The following is a 19,170-nucleotide window of genomic DNA, read 5'->3' on the forward strand; positions in this document are numbered from 1 at the left end:
TTTTCTGTTCATAAGGTGTTAGAATTAAGGTAGTAGATCTATAATGTTAGTTTTGTAAGGTACAATAAGTAGATCTGTTAATTAATTAGTTACTGTAGTATTATGTTAGTATGTAGCAGTAGCTTTGTAGTTGTAAGTAGGTAGGTTAGGTGTGTGTGTGCGCTCGCGCGCGCGGCCGCGGCGACCTTATCCAAAAATATATATATATATATAAAATAAAGGTAGGACTAGGATCGGGAATATTTCCTAGGCCCAAGCCCAAGCTCACGCTTAGGCTCAGACCTCAGTTACCCTTTAGAATTACTTATTTTAGCCTCACGCCTAAGTAAAAATCGACCCTTTTGAGGACCAACGGAGCTTTGGGTAACCAAACGCTGTGCTATAAAGCACACCACGATCCCTTGAACGATACGCTCATTTCGAGCTATCACGCGCTCTAATCCAAAAACCAATCGTAAAAAGACATTAAAAAACATCCAAAAACGAGTGAAAATGGGGTGCAAAACGCCTAAAAAATAAAGCGGTTAAACTTCGAGGGTATTCGCCAACGCTTATAGGGTGCCAAAGGCACATGCATCTGCACTCTAGTCGTGTGCTAGAGGCCGAGCAACTAGCGAGTACTTTGACTTACGCGGGTTCTCAATACCCGCCTACCTTAGGTTCCGGGCCCTCGGCAGGGACCCAAGGTAGTACCACTCAGGACCCACATATTGCATCCAATGACTCTTCCTCTGACTACGACATCATGGAGGGTTACCCAATTCCTAATCTTGATAGCTCAAGCCAAGATATGCATGCATTGGGCCCACGGTCCGGGCAGAGCGTGCTTAGCCGCTTGAAGGAAACCTTTAGTAGAGCCACTCGCTCCGAACATGGAGCTAACGATGTAAATGAGGGGGGTGGGGAAGCAAATTTGCCATTCATGACCAACGTAGATCCCATACTCTTAGAGAGTGCGCACGTGAATACTTCATTCATTGCACCCTCTGACTCTTCAGAGCTATTCCCCTCTGAGGTTATATTACCTGATGGTAGAAGCCTTGCCCAAGTGCAAGAGGTTGAGTGATATATCATTGCAGCTAGGGAAAAGGAAATCGAGAGCTTACACAAGGCAGAGCAACAAAGAGAGTTAAAAGCGAAATCCCCTATGTCAATATCCTTGCTAGGAGAGCAATCAAGTGCTCCTGAATTAGTGACCACTAAGGGTCAACCCATAGAGAGCCACATTGCATCTAGTTCAAAGGACACCCCTAGCACCTCAATCCTAGATGGAGCAATCCTAAATGAGAACTGGGAGTACGAACCACAAACGAAAACTCTAAACGAAGTATACACATGTCACACCTATCACGTGGGTTGATTAGATGTCCTACAATCCACAACGGGTGCTACTAGTGTAGAGGATCAACAACAAAGAGTTTGTGAGGTCATCCATAGGGTTATTGAGCTAGAGAGACAGAACAAGGGGATCCACATGCTTTCGACGGGTCTCATGAGATTCTTGGATACAAGGAAGACTAAACAACCAACCTTATCGCGAATAGAGACTCCCTTGGTAAGTCTGATGGATCCTCCATATGTTGTTTCGCTAGGGGTCTAAGTGCAATCTGAGCTCACAAGTGATAGCTTTACCTTTCCAAGTCTAGCTCCTCTTTCCCTTGATGACACCACAACTACCATGCCTACCCCAATGATGGGCATGCCAAGAAACACACCATGGACCCCATTTGTTAGTAACGCACCACTACATGGTAGCTCAATGTCTGCAACAATACCTACAAGTGTGTACCAATCGTATACACCTATGGGTCCTCGTGCTCATGTAGCCCCTACCCCTCCCATTGTTTCAACAACTTATGCTCCACAACCACAACATCCAAGGCTCTTATTTCCATGGGACCATACCGGCTAGCATTAGCATGTCACATCCGATGTTTGCTATGCCTAGGGCCACACATATGAACTTTGGTCTGCCACATGGAACAACACCGTACCAAACGTGGAACCCAAGGGCTTCCTATGTGCCAAGCCCAATGCCAATACCTACTCCACATGTAGTCTCTGGAGCACCTTCACCCACTGTGCCTGCTCACTTAGGTGACTTGGCAACATTTGCTCAAGCTATCGGTCGATCTATTGCTAAGAATATGCATAACATTACTGATAGAGAACCTAGAAGTAAGGAAGTACAAATAGACAAGCTCACACAAAAATTTAGTGGAGACGGGGATGTGAGAAAGCATATCGAAGTGTTTGAACAAATATGCGATTCTCTAGGAGAACACAATGACCTGCATAAGAGTAATGCTTTAAGCCTAACCTTAAGTGAGAAGGCTGGGGATTGGTATAGAACCCTAACGGTGGAAGAAAAATGATTTACCCTACTCTTAGGAGAATGTTCTTAAAAGAATACATACGAGAGTGAGTGCTTTGGGGTGTAGCCTCTCAGCTCCAGAAAGCCCAACGAGAGGAAGGAGAGTCGGTGAGAGACTTTATCAGTCGCTTAAAGCATTTGAATTCTTGTTGTAATCCAAATGAGCGCTTCAATAATAATCAATTTCTTGATATATTCATTAGGGAATTACGACATGAGGATATCTACAATGGCCTAGTCATTAGAGGTATCACCACTTGGGAAGCAGTCACCACCAATGCGATCCAATTGGAGGATAATTTAATGATTCAAGGAGAAAGAGTGTCTGTTGAGCCTAAATCTACTAGCTCGCAAGCATTGGGACATCAGTTGATGATCCTAAAGCCTATTGCTAAGGAGCCAAAGATATCTGAGATGACTTTAGCAGATTTCACCAATGCCATTCAAGAGAGTCTTAGAGACAATCATGCTCCGCAAAACAATCGTATGTATCCAAGAAGGGAGCAACAATGGAGCTCAGTATGCTATGGTCTGCATAGTACCAGTGAATGCCCTACTTTTAGAGTAAAATTCAATGGGAATTGCAATTCCTATGGGAGGTATGGTCATCAAGCTAAGGATTGCATAGTATTTAAGCTCGCGATGACCAATAGACCAACCTTAGCATGGACACACACCGCGAGTGCCTGCAGTGATGCCGGCTCCACCTCTTGAACAAACATCACAACACATGGTCCCTAGGGCCCAAAATGTTGTTCAAACAACACCCTTACCACCTCCAGTGCTAGGACCGCAACCACCACATCTAAGAATCAATTATGTGAATCAAGTGGGTTGTGAGTCATCTATTGCTTGTTTGGAAGGCTGTGAGGAGGATATAGGCCCTAATATTGCCTATGGGATTGATGCGCTTGAAGAAAGTCCACAATACTACATGGAGGACTATTGGGGACAAGTCAAACCTGTCTATCAAGTAGCTGCTCTTGTTGCAAGAGGCCAAAATATCAATTACACTACCAAGAGACCACCTCTTCAATGCTATGAGTGTGGAGGTACACATTGTGTGGACGAGTGTCCTATTAGGCTACAAAAGAACACCACACTAATGCAAACCAATCAAGCGAGCACGTCTAGAATGCCGATACTCATGTGTAATCGATGTGGCATAGATCATTTGATTGCCCAATGTCCGAATAATCCAAATGCACCGAAGATCATGCCATTAAACTTGATTGAGGTTACCGAGGAGCCATCACAAAGTACGTATGTGCGGTACCAGTAAACGTACTCACACGATCAATGCTCCAAAAACAAAATTATATTCTTGAGGAAAGAGACACGACATCAATTGCCCAATCTCAGAAGAAGAAGAAAACACGAAGGAAGAGATCGCAAAAAGCAGCGAAGTCAGACCCCAATTCAAAAACCAACATAGGGACTGATGACGACCCTGTATATATGAACGACATTGAAGAGGATTCTGATTCAGGTGAAACCGTGAGACTAAAACAACCACTAAGAAAGAAACGAGCAAGGAAGATCGTCATGAGCCACAATGGCCAGGATCCAAGAAAAAGATAGGAACTTATCCAAACCCTATAGAGGAGATCGAGCGAGTTAAGAAATTAAGGAGTTTGGTAGAAGATACCCAAAGGGATCTAGAACCAGCACCTAGGTAGATCCATATTATAGACACAGTGTTCCCTACGCAATAACAACCTCAGAAAGTCCATTGACCCCTAGCCATACCTAGTGTCATCCAAGAAGAAAGTGAGTTAAAGTCATGGGAAAGTGGGCATACTCACTTCTTGTTGAAAAGAATGTTTACAGAGGGACTACCCGATCCTATCAAAGAAATGGAGATCCCATCTTCCCCACGTCAAGGGATTGAAGTCCAAAAGGTGTCGTTAAATATTACCAAATTGATGGATTTCATGGCTTCAGAGGTTAGAACCACCATCATGTCCAAACTATATGGAGACCTTGAGCTATTCTTAGCTCTTCGAGCTTTCCTCAATGGAGAACTGAAGGTCGGGCTACCACAATTTGCATAGATGGTTGGAGCTAGGGAGATGCCAATAGAGGAGGGACACTTAGATCCACAACCCGACCTAGATAAGAACCTTATTGTAGAAATACATGTTATCAAGTTGGGACAATACTTTGAGGGCGATGAATCCAATGCAACCATACCAATCACTACCAAGGGATTAACTGTGAAGAGAATCCTTGTGGTGGTGCTGGGGTTAGCATTGTGACTAAAAATTGCTGGGGAACTATGGAAAGACCTCACCTTGGGACCACAACCATAGTAGTAAAGATGGCCAATGGGTCTATTGTTAAACCTTTTGGGCTATTGGGATGCTAGAAGATCTCAAGATCAAGGTCTTTGGACATAAAATAAGAATTACTTTCAAGTTATGGATTTCTCCAAGCACACTATAGCATTTGAGATGATCTTAGGACGTCCTTTCATGAGGGAAGCAAAAATGGTGCATGATTGGTCTAAAAACCATGTCTACTTGCAGTTCCAAGATTCTGTCATTCGAGTGGATCTTGTAACTGGTTGAACACATCCTCTAGGAAACAGGTTTATAATTGATCATAGATCTGACACCACAGTTCACTCGGCCCCATTGCATTATTGTTACACGTGTAAAGCAGACACTGATGTTGGGGAAGATTCTCTTTATATGGATGTACTACCTGGGATGATTGAGTTGGACAATGTGGATTGGGTCCACCTAGCAGCAACCATAGACACTTGGGGAACAGGGGGACGAACTGGGTAACACCCGAGGGGGATGAAATGCCACCACTCGTACCCTTAAATATGCTAGAAGCAATGCATGTAGCTTCTGATGACCTACAAGATGAAGGTCTGAATGGCATTGGAACCACTAACGTCTCAGAAGGCTATAGCCCACACAATTTAGGGTCAGAATCATCAATTGAAATTAACTTTGAGGACGAAGAATCTGAGTTAAAATCTTAGTGCAAATGTGGGGACAAATCATTCAGGGCCCAGTGGTACTCTAGATGACAATCTATCCAAGGGATCAAAAGACACAAGTAGCGATTCATCCAGTGACTCTTCACTAGAGATCTGTCGTAATAAAAAACTATACAAAAAGAGTAAGAGATATAAGAGGCAAAGAGATCGAGAAAATGTGTGTACAAGAATAAAGGAAAAGAAAGGGGCTTATGATGCTCATTAGAAGTTGGTAGATAACTGGGGTGAATACCTTCAAAGCGTTATACATCCCCTACCACTGTGCAGCCCCACCCGCTGTTGTGCAGCCCATTGTCGTTGTGCAACACCACCTCTTGCCATTGTGTGGCCCCGCGGTGCCACCTACGACCACCATGCACGAACTTCAGAACTGCGTGGTTTTCAGTACCTACGTGCCACTAAAACCTTCGCGAGCTGGCTATCCAGAGCATTCAGCACACGCTCTTTGCAACAGGTGGCCATGAGCGTTGCAGTTTGTTCAAAATTATATTGGATGCTGGTGTAGTCCACAACCCATTGACATCGCACAACTAGAGGCTACAGAGAAGCCAAAGTTGAGCCGTATCGTAAGGAGACGACAAAATTGAGAGTTAGCTCAACAACAAAAGAAATCGGAAGTGAAATCACAGTCAACAGAACAACATGACCCCACAGACTTACACCCTGCACCTAAACATTTCAAATCCTACACCACAGAGGAACGTAAGGTTGTGTATACAAAGGCTCAAAGAAAATCTATCGATGGAAGAAATGGAGTTTATGACGGTCACGCGATAGTTAAGGAAATAGAGTTAGCAGACTAGGAGAAGAGTCCAAACCTGTCTTCATTGCCCAAGATCTGACAGAGATTGAGGAGTGTGTACTTAAAGAAATTCTCAAGGAATTAGGGATATATTTGCTTGGACATATCATGATATGACAGGTGTTCCACCTTTCGTGGTGCAACACACAATCCCCATGAATAGCATGGCTAAACCAGTTCAGCAATGACCCTACCCAATGAATCCTAAATATGCAAAGATCATTCAAGAAGAGATTGAAAAGCTTGTGGAATGCGGATTCATATACACTATTGAGCATCAGAATGGGTGTCTCCAATAGTGATTGTACCAAAAAAGAATGGGAAACTCAAAGTGTGCGTGGATCTCAAGAAGGTCAATGCCACCACTAGGAGGGACCATTACCCGTTGCCATATTCAAAACATGTGCTTGAAAGAGTTGCAGGGTAGGAAGCTTATAGCTTTTTAGATGGGTACTTTGGATACAATCAAATCACAATTGCGTTAGAAGACCAAGCTAAAATAGCCTTTATAACCGAATTTGGAGTGTTCGCATTTCGTGTTATGGATTTTGGCTTAACCAATGCCCCTGCTACCTTTCAAAGATTAATTTTAGCGAATATTTGAGGGAGTTTTGCGAAGCTTTGTTAGATTACCTTTGTGTTTATTCCTCTTGAAAAGAACATCTATCATGCTTACAAAAACTGTTTGAGAAGTGCAGATTGTATCGCATCTTTTTAAACCCTTTCAAATGCCAATTTTGGGTTAAACATGGAGTCATTTTAGGGCACATAGTGTCCAAAAAGGGGATTTCCACAAATGAGAGCAAAATTAAAGCCATTGCTGAATTTCCACCACCTACAAACTATAAAGGAGTTCAAAGGTTCATGGACCATGTTGGTTATTACCGATGATTTATTTTAAACTTTGTCGAGATAGCTCGTCCTTTGTACAGCTTCTTATTGAGTTCGACTAGACCACAGAGTGTGACCATGCTTATGAGTCATTGAAAAAGACCTTGGCAAGCGCTCCCATTTTATGAGTGCCCGATTGGAATGTAATTTTCCATGTGCATATTGATGCATCGAACTTTGCTATTGGGTGTGTTCTAGCTCAACTAGGAGAACATAAACTGTACTACCCCATTAGCTTTACAAGTCGTCAATTGAATGATGCCGAGAGAAAATACACCACTACAGAGCAAGAAGGTTTAGCTATGATTTATGCAGCAAAGAAATTCCGTACTACCTTCTTGCTAACAAGTTTGTTTTCTATGTGGATCATCAAGCCTTGTTGTATCTAGTAAATAAACCTTGTTCCATGGGAAGAATTACACGATGGTTGTTAATTCTCCTTGAGTTTGATTTTACCGTTGTGGTGAGACCTGGTAAAAGATATGTCATGGCAAATCATTTGTCTCGCATACCCAATGGTGAAGCCCCTACTAGAGTCGATGATGAATTGCCTGATACTTCTCTATTCCTAGTCGAGACCATACTTGAATGGAGTGAGAAGATTGCGAACTTTTTAGTTAACGGTTTTCCACCCAAAGAGCTTCGTAAGGACCATAGCTCGAAAACTGTTAAAAGAGTGTGAACCTTATTCTCTCATCACAAGAACTCTCTAGAGGCTAGGGAAGGATGATATTCTTAGACGTTGTGCCCGTGAGAATGAGTATTTATACATACTGCAAGAAGCCCACATGGGTATAGCCGGAGGACATTTCTCACGGAAACTAACAGCTAGAAAGGTGTTGCAATCAGGCTATTGGTGGCCTACCTTATTCAAGGATGCATCACTTTTTGCAAAAGATTGTGATGAATGCCAACGTTACAAGATCACACAACGAAAGGATAAGATGCCCTTACATCCTGTTAAAGTGACTCAACCATTTGAAAAATGGGGTTTAGACTTTGTAGGGCCAATTAGTCCGGCAGCTCGTAGCACTCAATCTTGATATATTATCGTTGCCACTGACTATGTGACAAAGTCGGCGGAAGCCAGGGCAACACATAAGGCTGATGCAAGATCAACTACCAAGTTTCTCTTTGAGAACATTATTACAAGATTTGGTTGTCCCTTTGAGATTGTGAATGACAATGGTACTCATTTTATAAATGGAGTGATAAAAGAACTCACTACCAACTTCATGATAGCTCACTATAAGTCCACACCTTGTTATCCACAAGCAAATGGCCAAGCTGAGAGCACCAACAAGACCTTAATCTCTATCTTGACCAAAACAGTGGAAGCTCATCGCACAGATTGGGATTTGAAGCTGACTTCAGCCCTATGGGCTTATTGTACTTCTTACAAAGTGGCTATTAATTGTACACCATTCAAAATGATATATGGCCAAGAAGCAGTTATGCCATGGGAGTTTGTAATTCCTAGTCTGCATGTAGCTTCACAAGAAGGTTGGGATGGTAACCCTTTAGTTGAGTGCTTATACATCCTTGAGAGGTTAGATGAAGAAAGACAATTGGCTATGCAAAATGCACTTGTGGAGATAGAATGAAGAAATTGTTTGAACGTCATCTAAAGAACAAGGATATCAATGTTGGTGATAAAGTCCTTATGTATGGAGTGCGTAACGAAAAGAAAAAGTTAAAATATGCGGGAAAAGGACCATATAAAGTATGTGAAATCACCCTACAAGGAACCATTCATGAGGAGACTTTTGATGGAGTTGAAACCATCGAATTCCTCAATGGTAGAAATTTAAAAGATATTATGATCCTTTAAGCCAAGAGGAGCTACGTGCCATCCATTAAAAAAAGGCAGCCAAGGCACAAACAGAATTGAAGAAGATACAAGCTCAAGCTGAGGCTAAAGAGCGACAACAACACATAAGACGCCAACGAGAGGCCAACCTTGGAGTTACACATGCATTCCACTTTGAAATAGAGGATGATTGGTTTGACTCTGACACAACTCTACAATACCCTATTGAGCTAAATAGAACCTATGGAAAGTGCTATATAATGCCTTATTGGACACGGGTGCTAAGTATAATCTACTATCATATGGGGTGTGGTGTCAGTTAGGAAAGCGATCTCTATCTGAGAGTATTATCCAAGTGAGGGGTGTCAACAAGAAAAAAATTACAGTTTTTGAAATTTGGCACACTTCTATCGGTTATGACAGTGGGGTTGTAGCTCAAGACTTTTTAGTCATGCCTGCTGGAAGTATGTAGGGTAATATAAACCTAGGATGCACATGGATGATTGTGGGACGCATGTCTAAGCTCACCATTCTATCTTATTGCAGTATTAGCGAGAACCACAATTAATTTGTCAAACCATGGGACGAAGCTGACTCGACTAGTGCATAGAGGCTACAAGAGGTTGTCAATCTCTCGGAAAACAACTAACAACTCACATCTAACTCACGCTACACTCAAGTGACTGAAATCACCAAAAGCCAATCGCTCATCGGCAAGCAAATCACATATGTTACAGCATCAAATGACATCCAAACGTAACGAAACTTCTAGGACAAGCTTATAAGACCTAAGCACGCATGCCTAAGGTCTCAAACCCCACTTTAGATCAAGTTCCAAAATCGCTATTATTAACAGCTGTGGATTTTTGACCTAGTTGTTTTTGACCCAGAATGCATCTAAATGCTTAGCAATGATGCCCCAATACCGTGCCTATGCTTAGTTTTTGATTTAAAAGTGTAAATTCTTAGTTATGATGAAATTAGGCCACGGATCATAGGCCACGGATCGGCGACGCCAAAAGCTACAAAATACTGTGAATGGCTTATGTCAATGCGTAGAGCTCTTACCTGCAGTTGCAATGCAACAAACGCAATCGCAATGTGACAACCGGAGAGGGAGTAGGAAGCGCGAGAAGAAGAGAAGTGAGCGCCGTTAGCTCACGCTGTGTATTTCTTATCCAAAAACTTATAAAAAACTTACAAAAAATTGGCTTTTATACCTTTACCAAGGTTTTTGGGTGGTCAAAACTAATAATCTGGAGTTCTACCAAAGCTGGGAAATGACTGGTTGATCCAATCTGGAAGCTTGTAGCCCCGGCTCATTAATTACAAGGTTTATCCGAGAAAATAGGAGTTAGAATATTCTCGATTCATCAAAATAATAAATGTTTTACAAGGAGAACTGCGAAAAATGGTGTCCGCATTAGCTTGCTGCTAACATTCCCCACCTCCTCGCCTGTGTCGTCCCTTGACACAACTTTATGGGCTGAAATAGTCTTCGGGTTGACGACTGGCGAGGCGGTCTTTAAGTGTGTCCAATGCCTTCTGGTATCTGATTCTTCGTTCTTTGTCGGGTACTTGCAGAAATTGCATTGTGACTTGATTCTTTAGCTCCACCACTGAGTAGCCTACAAACCTGGATGTTAGGTTGCTGATCACCGGTGCAAATACCTTCGTTCGCTAGGTGAAGAATCCAGTGTAGAATGCTTCTTCAAAGGCTAGCATATTATTCGATGGCAGGAACTTGCATCTGGCATAGAATCCGTAAAGGACCTCCTCTGAAGGTTGCCCACTCACATCGAAGCATAAGCCTTTGTTTCCTTCCAAGAATGATAGCCATGGGGATCCTGTTTGCTCAGGCTCATTAAAAACTTGTATACATGTGAGCAGCATTCTGCAGATCTTACATAACATGGCACAGGAGAGATCTGGCAGACTCTTGAAGAAAGACATGGCACCCGTTAGGGTTTTCACCATGTATTCCTCTGTCGCTTGGCCTCTCTCTGGAGCTGGTAGCCTGGGGAAGTTGAGCCAAGTTGGCCTCTTCTTTTGTAGTGCTTCATGCGCTTGGGTACATGACAAAATTTTGGATCTCTTTGTAGGGTTGCAGGTGCTCTTGTGAACAAAATCAGGTATCTTGGATTCTTGTTCAGCCAGCTTAACCTCCACTTTGGGTGGTCTTTATCTGCACCATCTTCTTGCATATCCTTGTACAACCTTTCTTTTACATGTAATAGTTCTACTTTGATGAGAGGGTACGACAGGGACTGGTGGCATTGATCTGATTGGGAGTGAGTTGAGTGATGTTGACAGAGTGTAAGACTCTCAACTCCCAATCCATAGCGGCTTTCCACTGCTCACAACGCCTAGGGTGATCTTCTCCTTCAGTGCGTCTTCTTCAGCTTTTGACAGTTGGACCATTGGCACTGTGTCTGCATCTGTGATGTGAACCTGAAAATCTTCATCACCACTCGGCTCTGCTGTGGACTGCGTCTCAAACTTAGCAAAAGAGACCGAGGGTATGTCTATCTGTGGCGGCTCTGAAGTGCGTGCCTCTTCCTGCGTGTCTGGTTTTCCATCTCTGAGGAGTTGATTTATCCGTTTGAGTTATGCTATCTCCTTTAGGAGCTCCTCCTCTCTTTGAACCCGCATCAGTGCCAGGTCCCTACACTGTGATTGTTCTAACTTTAATTCCAATTCTAGGTCTTTGTTTTTCTTTTCAAGTGCCTTGTACACTTCATCAGTTCCTTTGATCGAGGCCACGGCTAGGTTTTCTCTGATTTGCCGTAAGAAAATGGCCTGATCATTGATCCTCTGTTCAGAATATTGCAGAGAAGCATTCTCAACATCTAACTGCACCTAAATTTTTTGAGCTGATAGAGAGGTCGTAAGAAGTTCATTTGTAACTTCTGTCAGCTGCTCGTCTTTTGCTTTGCAAGAATCAGATAATTTGGTGAGTAAATCACCTAACTCCCCCATTTCTTTTTGTTGCCTATCTCTGGCTAACTGATGTTGTTCTGCTTCTGCCTTCAGCTCTTGCACTTGTCTTTGGACATCAGTGATGACATTCATCCTGTCTTCTAGCTCTCCTTGAAGAGCGTCGATCACCATTTGCAGTTCCTTGGCCTTTTTGGCTGCGGTTTAAAGCTGCTGAACGGAGTCTCTCCGTCATTTCCTACATCTGCCGTGCATATTCATTGACCTGTAATATTACTTCATCATTTGTCTGCCACTCCTCCTGTTGTGCTAGTTGGGATGTGCATGCAGCCTCGTGTATTGCTTCTTGCTGCGTCGTAATTGCTGGGGGTTCTTGTGTGGAGGTAGATGGTCGGTCTTCTTCTTGGCCATCCCGAGGCTTTGATGCCTTGGTAGTTTATGGCTGAGTAGAAGTGGATGGTGTTGTCTCTAACCTTGCTGTCTCTTCAGGTGCCGGCCTTTCTTCTTTTTCTGGCTCAGGTTCTATCTCATGTGCAGTGGTAGGCTCTTTTTCTGCATCTTCTTTCTTATTAGTCTCTTGTTCAGATCTACTTACCTGTTCCTCTTTTGGCTTTTGAGTCTCTTCATCTGCCTTCTCCTATTCCGGCTAGGCTTCTTTTTCTTTTTGTCCGTCGAGGTGGTCAGCTTCTTGTGCAGATTCTGTTTGTTGGGTGGACTCAGAATGTTTCTCTTTGTCAGACTCTGCTTCTTCATTGGTGTCTTTGCCTGCAAGTGATGGTGGTGGGCTAGGCATGGGATGGTCTTGTTGTTCTGGAGGTGGTGAGATGGGTCAGGGAGATCCATGACATTGCTCTTGGCTAGCCATCTCATCGGCTTCCGCTTCCTTGGCTTTCTTTGCAGCTTCCTCTGCCTCTTTCAGCTTTAGGGCTTTAGCCTCTTGGTACATTCTTTCTAAATATTTTGTTGGATCATCCGCCTCCTTTCTTGTATGATGCTTTGTTCGAGGGCCTTTAAGTCTTGCAGGTACCCACTTTCTGGGTCCTTCCCTTGTGCTTGCCTATTGTGTTGGTAAGCCTGTTTCTCTCTTTCAAATCGTGCTTGTTTTTGAGTTGGCTCTTCTTGGTGTGCGGCCACAACTTTCCTTTTCATCTCTTCTCTCCGAGCTCTCTTTTCTTCGTTGTCAGAGCTCTCACTGCTATGCCATTCCGGCGAGCTGTCAACTAACTCATCATCTGATTTATGTGACATTTTACCTGACCTTGTAGCTCGTGGAGAGGGTTGTGCTGCCAAGATCCATGTATTTTGATCAGGGGCAAGCAGTAGGTTGTCGGCTATGCCGATGGCATGATATGCTATTCTAGTCAACACCTCTGGTGCACCCAAGCACGTGATTTTGACTTCCTTCTTGGTGTCCTTCAAGGTTGTCAAGACATACTACGCGTGGTCCACTAGTTTCCTTGTCGTCGACTTGAGAACCTGAGTGAAGATGGTGGCCACGACATGATTTGGTGTAGTGTACCTTGGTGGCCTTTTTGCCAGAAAATGGAAGTGTTGATGGTACAAATGGGCTGGATCTTCCACTTGTTTGTGGATAAGATCAACGAATGTAGCCACGGTTGTCTCTTTGGTAAATGTGCCTGTGGTTTTTCTGTCTCTTGCCCGCATGGTCATTCCTTTAGTGGGCAGTCTGAGTGTCTTTGCCACTATCTCTTTTGTGATCACTACCTCGACCTTGTTCCCTTGGGTATCTGATATCTGTGCGGTTCTGTCTTCTTTGATGGTGGATGGAAGCTTGTAAGCTTTTTGAAAGTCCACTCCGCAAGGCTCTTGTTCGTAGAAATGCCTGAGCCCCAACCTGCGATTAGCCTCTTTTGTCTCTGGCTTGGCAGCTACATCATAGACCTCTTTGGGCAGGAGTTGCTACTCCACCTGATACCCCTCTTCACTCTTGAACGGGTCTTGAACCTGCCAGTGAAGACCGCTGTGTGGTGCTCTTCCAACTATTCTCTAGAAAGGTAGGATGCCTTGCTTTGACCGACTCGGGGTCTAGTTGATACGTGGGTAGTTCTTGTAGTTTCTCTTTTTGGTTTAGCTTCTTCTTGGCCCTCTCCGCTGCTTGCATTGCTCCTGTTCAGTGAATAGAGTGCAAAGTCAGCAAATTTGTCGGATTTTTCTCTGGAATGTCCTTTTGGACTGAAATGCTGACAATTTGGTCCACTTTGCTTCAAATCAATTTTTGAATAAGCAAAGATGTATAAAAACATGCAAGGAACAAAACTGTATGGTCAAAACAAAAATTTGCAACCAAAGTAAATAATCGTGATGATTTACAGCTGAGGAAAATTTCTAACTTTTTGCAAACTTGGCTTTGTAAGCTTGAAGTATATACCAAATACATGCTTTGAGTGAAATATAGGCTCATTTGGATGCACGGGGTGAAAATGGTACCAGATTTTGGCTTTAGGTCTCTGAAACAGTAGATATAAAGGAAATTTGAGATTTTGAACTCCAAATTGATTCAAAATTGGCTAGTGGGCTTAACACTTCATGTACTTTGGATGTATGATGACAAGATATCCAAATTCCCCAATTTTGACCTAAAAGTAAATAATTGCGATTATTAACTTTTCTTCCAAAATTGACATTTTTTGGTACAGATTGGTTCTACGTATTGTATAGACCTTGTATACGAGATATGAAGTGATTTGGATCAAGAAATGTTGTCCATAATCCAAATTTTGGCTTGCAAAGACTTCTTTGCATTTTTTTGGCAATTTTACAAGTAATGGGTGGTCATTTTGGCTCATATTTGATTTTTGGCATGTAATAGGTGTGTACACATGATAGGTGAGGTGATTTGGCAATTTCCAAGCAAAATTGATGCAAAAGTAAATAATCACGATTATTTACAACAGTGACAAAAACTTTGCAAAACCTACAAATTCTGACCTAGACATGTTTCGTACACCAAATACAAGTCCTGAATTGAATTTGGTGAAGTTTGGTCATGCCGGCATCACTTTGTGCTCTGTTGACTCTGAAATCACCGTTTTTTGTGACTACTTTGTCTGTTGGGTTGGTCGGTCAACTTTGAGGCTTTGGACTTGTCTGTAACATAGTCGTGAAGCAACCTGTCCAATTCTGGCCCATTTGGAGTCAGTTTGACCTCGTATGTTGAATTTGACAGTATGTAACCTTCGAGCCATTTTCTGCTTTTCGAGGGCTTTGCTTTATGGATTTCACCAAACCAATCATATACATTGTATATGGACCTCATAAGCAAGCCATTTGTGGAGTCAAGTCGGAAGTCTGGCATTTGCCAAAAACCTAACTTTTCTACTGGGGACCCCCTTTACCCCAGTTGAATGGTCATCTGATGGTATAGAAAGGTTCTATTATGTTAGAGCATGCTATGGTTCAAATCCCATCCGATTTGGTCAAGCTGGTAGGTCACTATGGTCAGTTTTAGGTCGTAGGTCTTCGTGCACTGCTCGGTTTCTAGGGTTTTTTCTAGGGCTTTAGATTAGCTACCGTATGTACAAAATGGATCATCGTCGAGTAAAGAACTTACCCCTCATGTCTCGTGTGAGACGGCGCTGAAAATAGTTAACTGTGGGCTCCGGAAAAGTCCCGCGAAAGAGGCCGAAATCTCTCTTTGCAAAGGCTCCAAGTGGAAATGAGGTGGTTTTAGCCTAGCATGGATATCTATACCCGGACTTCCCGAACCAATTTTCCCCAAATACCCCGTTAGTCCTACTAGGCTATGAAATCTATGTTAGACTCAAAAATTTCCCTGATCGGATTCCTGTAGCTCATTCTGCAAGAATTTTGCAAAAGTAGGCTTGGCCGCTTAATTTAGGCTCTCCGCTTCCATCTTCTGGTTTCATTGAAAATTTTTGTGCTTGTCCACCTTGTCTTTCTGATCACCATCGTGTCTTCCATTTTTCTATATGAGCTTCCCTGCTATTTATTATTAATTTTGACCTGTTTATTTGAAAAAATAAAAGAAAATAGCAAAATATTATAAAACAATAAAGTAAAAATCCAATAATTAAGAAAATCCCTTGAAAAACACATCTTTATTGTTTTTTGTTGGATTTCTCCATTTTTAAGCTTCATTATCAACAAAAATGATGAAAAATACTCAAAAAAGGACTATTTTTGATGATTTTCTGATCGTATATATACTATTTATACTCATCGGGAAGATATTATCAGTGAAATTTTCCCTTGATGATGAATTATAAGGGAATTATTAGGTAACTTTGCAAAAAAATCACATGTTAACATCAAACTTTTTCCTCTCCTTCAAACATTGCCCTTAATTATTAGTACTTAGTGCCCTTCCACCCCTCCTAGATGGCGTACTCGAGGACGACTATGTGCATGGGTTGAACAACAATGTCTATGCATATCTCTGGTTGGCTCTACCATGATATGAAGATCAATGCACTTCAACCAATACTCTGTGCAAGAGCTGGGTCTTGAGTAATTAACTCAAGGGTTTCCGATGTCGAGGTTTGCTGCTGATGTCTTCCAAAGAGCAAATCTTGTAGCTTGTGTGCTCTGTTTGATTATATCATCAGGGTGCTTTAGCACACTAATTGCTTGAATTGTTGGTAGAACTTTCGTATGTTGTCGAGCTTTTTCTCTCCATTGGTAGCTCGGTCGGCTTGGTGCTACATGGTGTGGTGGAGTCTGTTGAGACTTAACTCGCCATTGCCTGATTGGTTTCGCGGGTCGTGGAGAAGATAAGTGCTCCCTTTTCTTCCAAACCATTTTCATGTTAGGTTCCTTGCTCGAAGATGCTCGTCTTGGTGTTCGAACCCGTGGAACCTTCTTTTGTTTCGTCGGTGAAGTTTTAGGCACCCAGATCTGAATCGGTTTATCCTTAAGCTGTGCTTTTGGTACCCAAATTTTCATGACTCCTTGCATGCGACATGTAGCATTTGATTGTCGAGGGGATGGAGAAAATTGACTATGTGGATTGGTCTGCTGATTGCTTCTTTTCCATTCCTCCCTGCTTGGTGCAATTGGAACAGTGAGTTGCCCTCCTTTAGGTGACAACTTTAGCTGATTCGTATCCCAATCTGGTATTGCTTTGTATGTACGTATCTAGGGAATTCCAAGAATCATCGTCCATTCATGTGTTCATCTGGCAAGCATACAAAATGATGAGGACATGAACATCCTTCTTGTTGCATCCTTTGATTGTCGCTATTCCTGCCGTCAATGCTTGACTTGTTTCCTTCTTGTATGTGGAATAGCTGATTGCATTTACTCTAGCTCCTGTGTCGACCAAAGCATTGGTGCTATGATTGTTGAGCTGTACCTTGATGCGCAGGTCCATTCCATCTAACCAATCATCATCTGTTGAAACTGCGTATTTAGGTAACTCCCAATGTCGATCATCTATTTCCAAAGTGTTGATGGGAATCGGTATCTGCTGATTCTTGAGAGCAGCTTTCCGCTTGAGTACCCAAAGCCTAGCTTCCTCTTGGGCTTCATCAATAACCTGCTGTCGTTTGATCTTCCTTTGTTTGGCTGCATGCACTCTTTCTAGAAATTTATTGGTTAATGGAAAATTATATTTCTTTAAACGACATCCACTAATCCAATTAGCCATTGGTTCACCATCTAGGGTGGACAATTTTACTGCTCCACTTGGAGATACATCTTCAATGATAAATGGTCCGTTCTCTTTTTCTTAAACCTGGGAATGTGTTGCTTAAGGGAATAGACTAGAACTAAGTCCCCTTTCTTGAAGATTTTTGTGATTAAGTGGGAATCAAAAAAATGTTTTTGTTTTCGCTTTTGTGCATAGATATGAGCTACAACAGTTAGCCTTTGCTCGTCTAGCTTTTCCAAATCTTCAAGTCTTTTTGACAATTCATGTCCAGTCCACTCAAGACTATGTGCTACCCTTAATGTTGGCAATAGAAATTCTATTGACAGTATGGCATCAAGACCATAAACAAGGCTAAACGGTGTAACATTTAGAGCTGTTTTGTATGAAACTCGATAAGCCCATAGAGCAGCATAGAGATCCATTTCCCAGTCCATCCTCCCTGAAATAACCACTTTAGTCAGCACCGAGCTAAGAATTTTATTCGTATGCTCAGCTTGTCCGCTTGCTTGTGGGTGATAGGGAGCTGATTTGTTATGGATGACCATAAACTCATTAAGCATTGGTCTTAAGGGCATGCTATCTACTCGTGTTGGCATTTTTGCTCATTGACAAGCATCACACCTTCGAACATATTCTTTGGCATCTGCAAAAAGTGTTAGCCACCATATGCCTGCCATCAAGATTGCTCTTGTAGTGGTCTCACTAGAAAATTGACCTCCAGCTAATCCAGCATGTGCTTGTTCTATAATCGGAATATACTCGTTTTCATTTGCACAAAGATGCAAATATTGATCTTTACCTCTCCAATACAATTGGTTCCCAATAAGAGCATAGTCTCTTGCTTCAGTTTCAATTTCTCTTTGACGACGTTTACTCATATCCTCAAGAAATGTTCGGCTCGATAAGTAAGTAACCAGATAATTACTCCACTTAGGAACAAGTGACATTTGAAACAATGTTACATGAGGAATGGGTGTTTGTTTTTGACATTGAGGGCAATCCTTTACAAAAGATCTAACATCTCTCCTCATAGTCAGCCAAAATACTCCAAGTCTCAAGATTCGTTGCATAGTTTGGTCTTCCGCAAAGTGAAGTCCTACTATGGTAACACGTGCTTGACTTAGATACTGTTATTTTTCTTCTGGGTTAATGCATAAGAGCAATATCCCGTCTTGATTTCTTTTGTATAGCCTTCCAGCTAGTAATTGATACATAGCCAATTGCTCGATTAATCCGATTGTGATAGGAAGTGGTATTTGTGAATCCACTTGAGCTATTGTCATCAATGACACAATGTTTTCCGACCATCTAGGTATCATTTCCACGGAGAACAAATAGGCATCTGGTAAGTCATCGTCTACCCCCTTAGGTAATTCCCCTGAAACAATCCTTGACAAATGATCTGCTTGTTGATGTGTAGTGCCTTTTTTTACAACCACATTGAAATCAAATTCGAGAAGAATGATGAACCATCTCACTATTCTCCCTGTGATGCATGGCTTGTTGACCAAATACAACAAAGCTTGGTTGTCCACAAAAAACACAAACTTGTTGGTTAATAGGTAATGTCTATACTTTTTAACGGCATAGATCATTCCTATTCCTTGTCTTTCTGTGGTGGTGTAATTATTTTCTGCCATGTTCAATTGTCGGCTAGCATAAGAAATAGGAAAGTCAATTTTCCTGTCTCCTGGTTGAGCTAGTATACAAACGA

Source organism: Adiantum capillus-veneris, chromosome 4 (assembly GCF_014529385.1).
Source record: "Adiantum capillus-veneris isolate H3 chromosome 4, ASM1452938v2, whole genome shotgun sequence".
NCBI lineage: Eukaryota > Viridiplantae > Streptophyta > Polypodiopsida > Polypodiales > Pteridaceae > Adiantum > Adiantum capillus-veneris.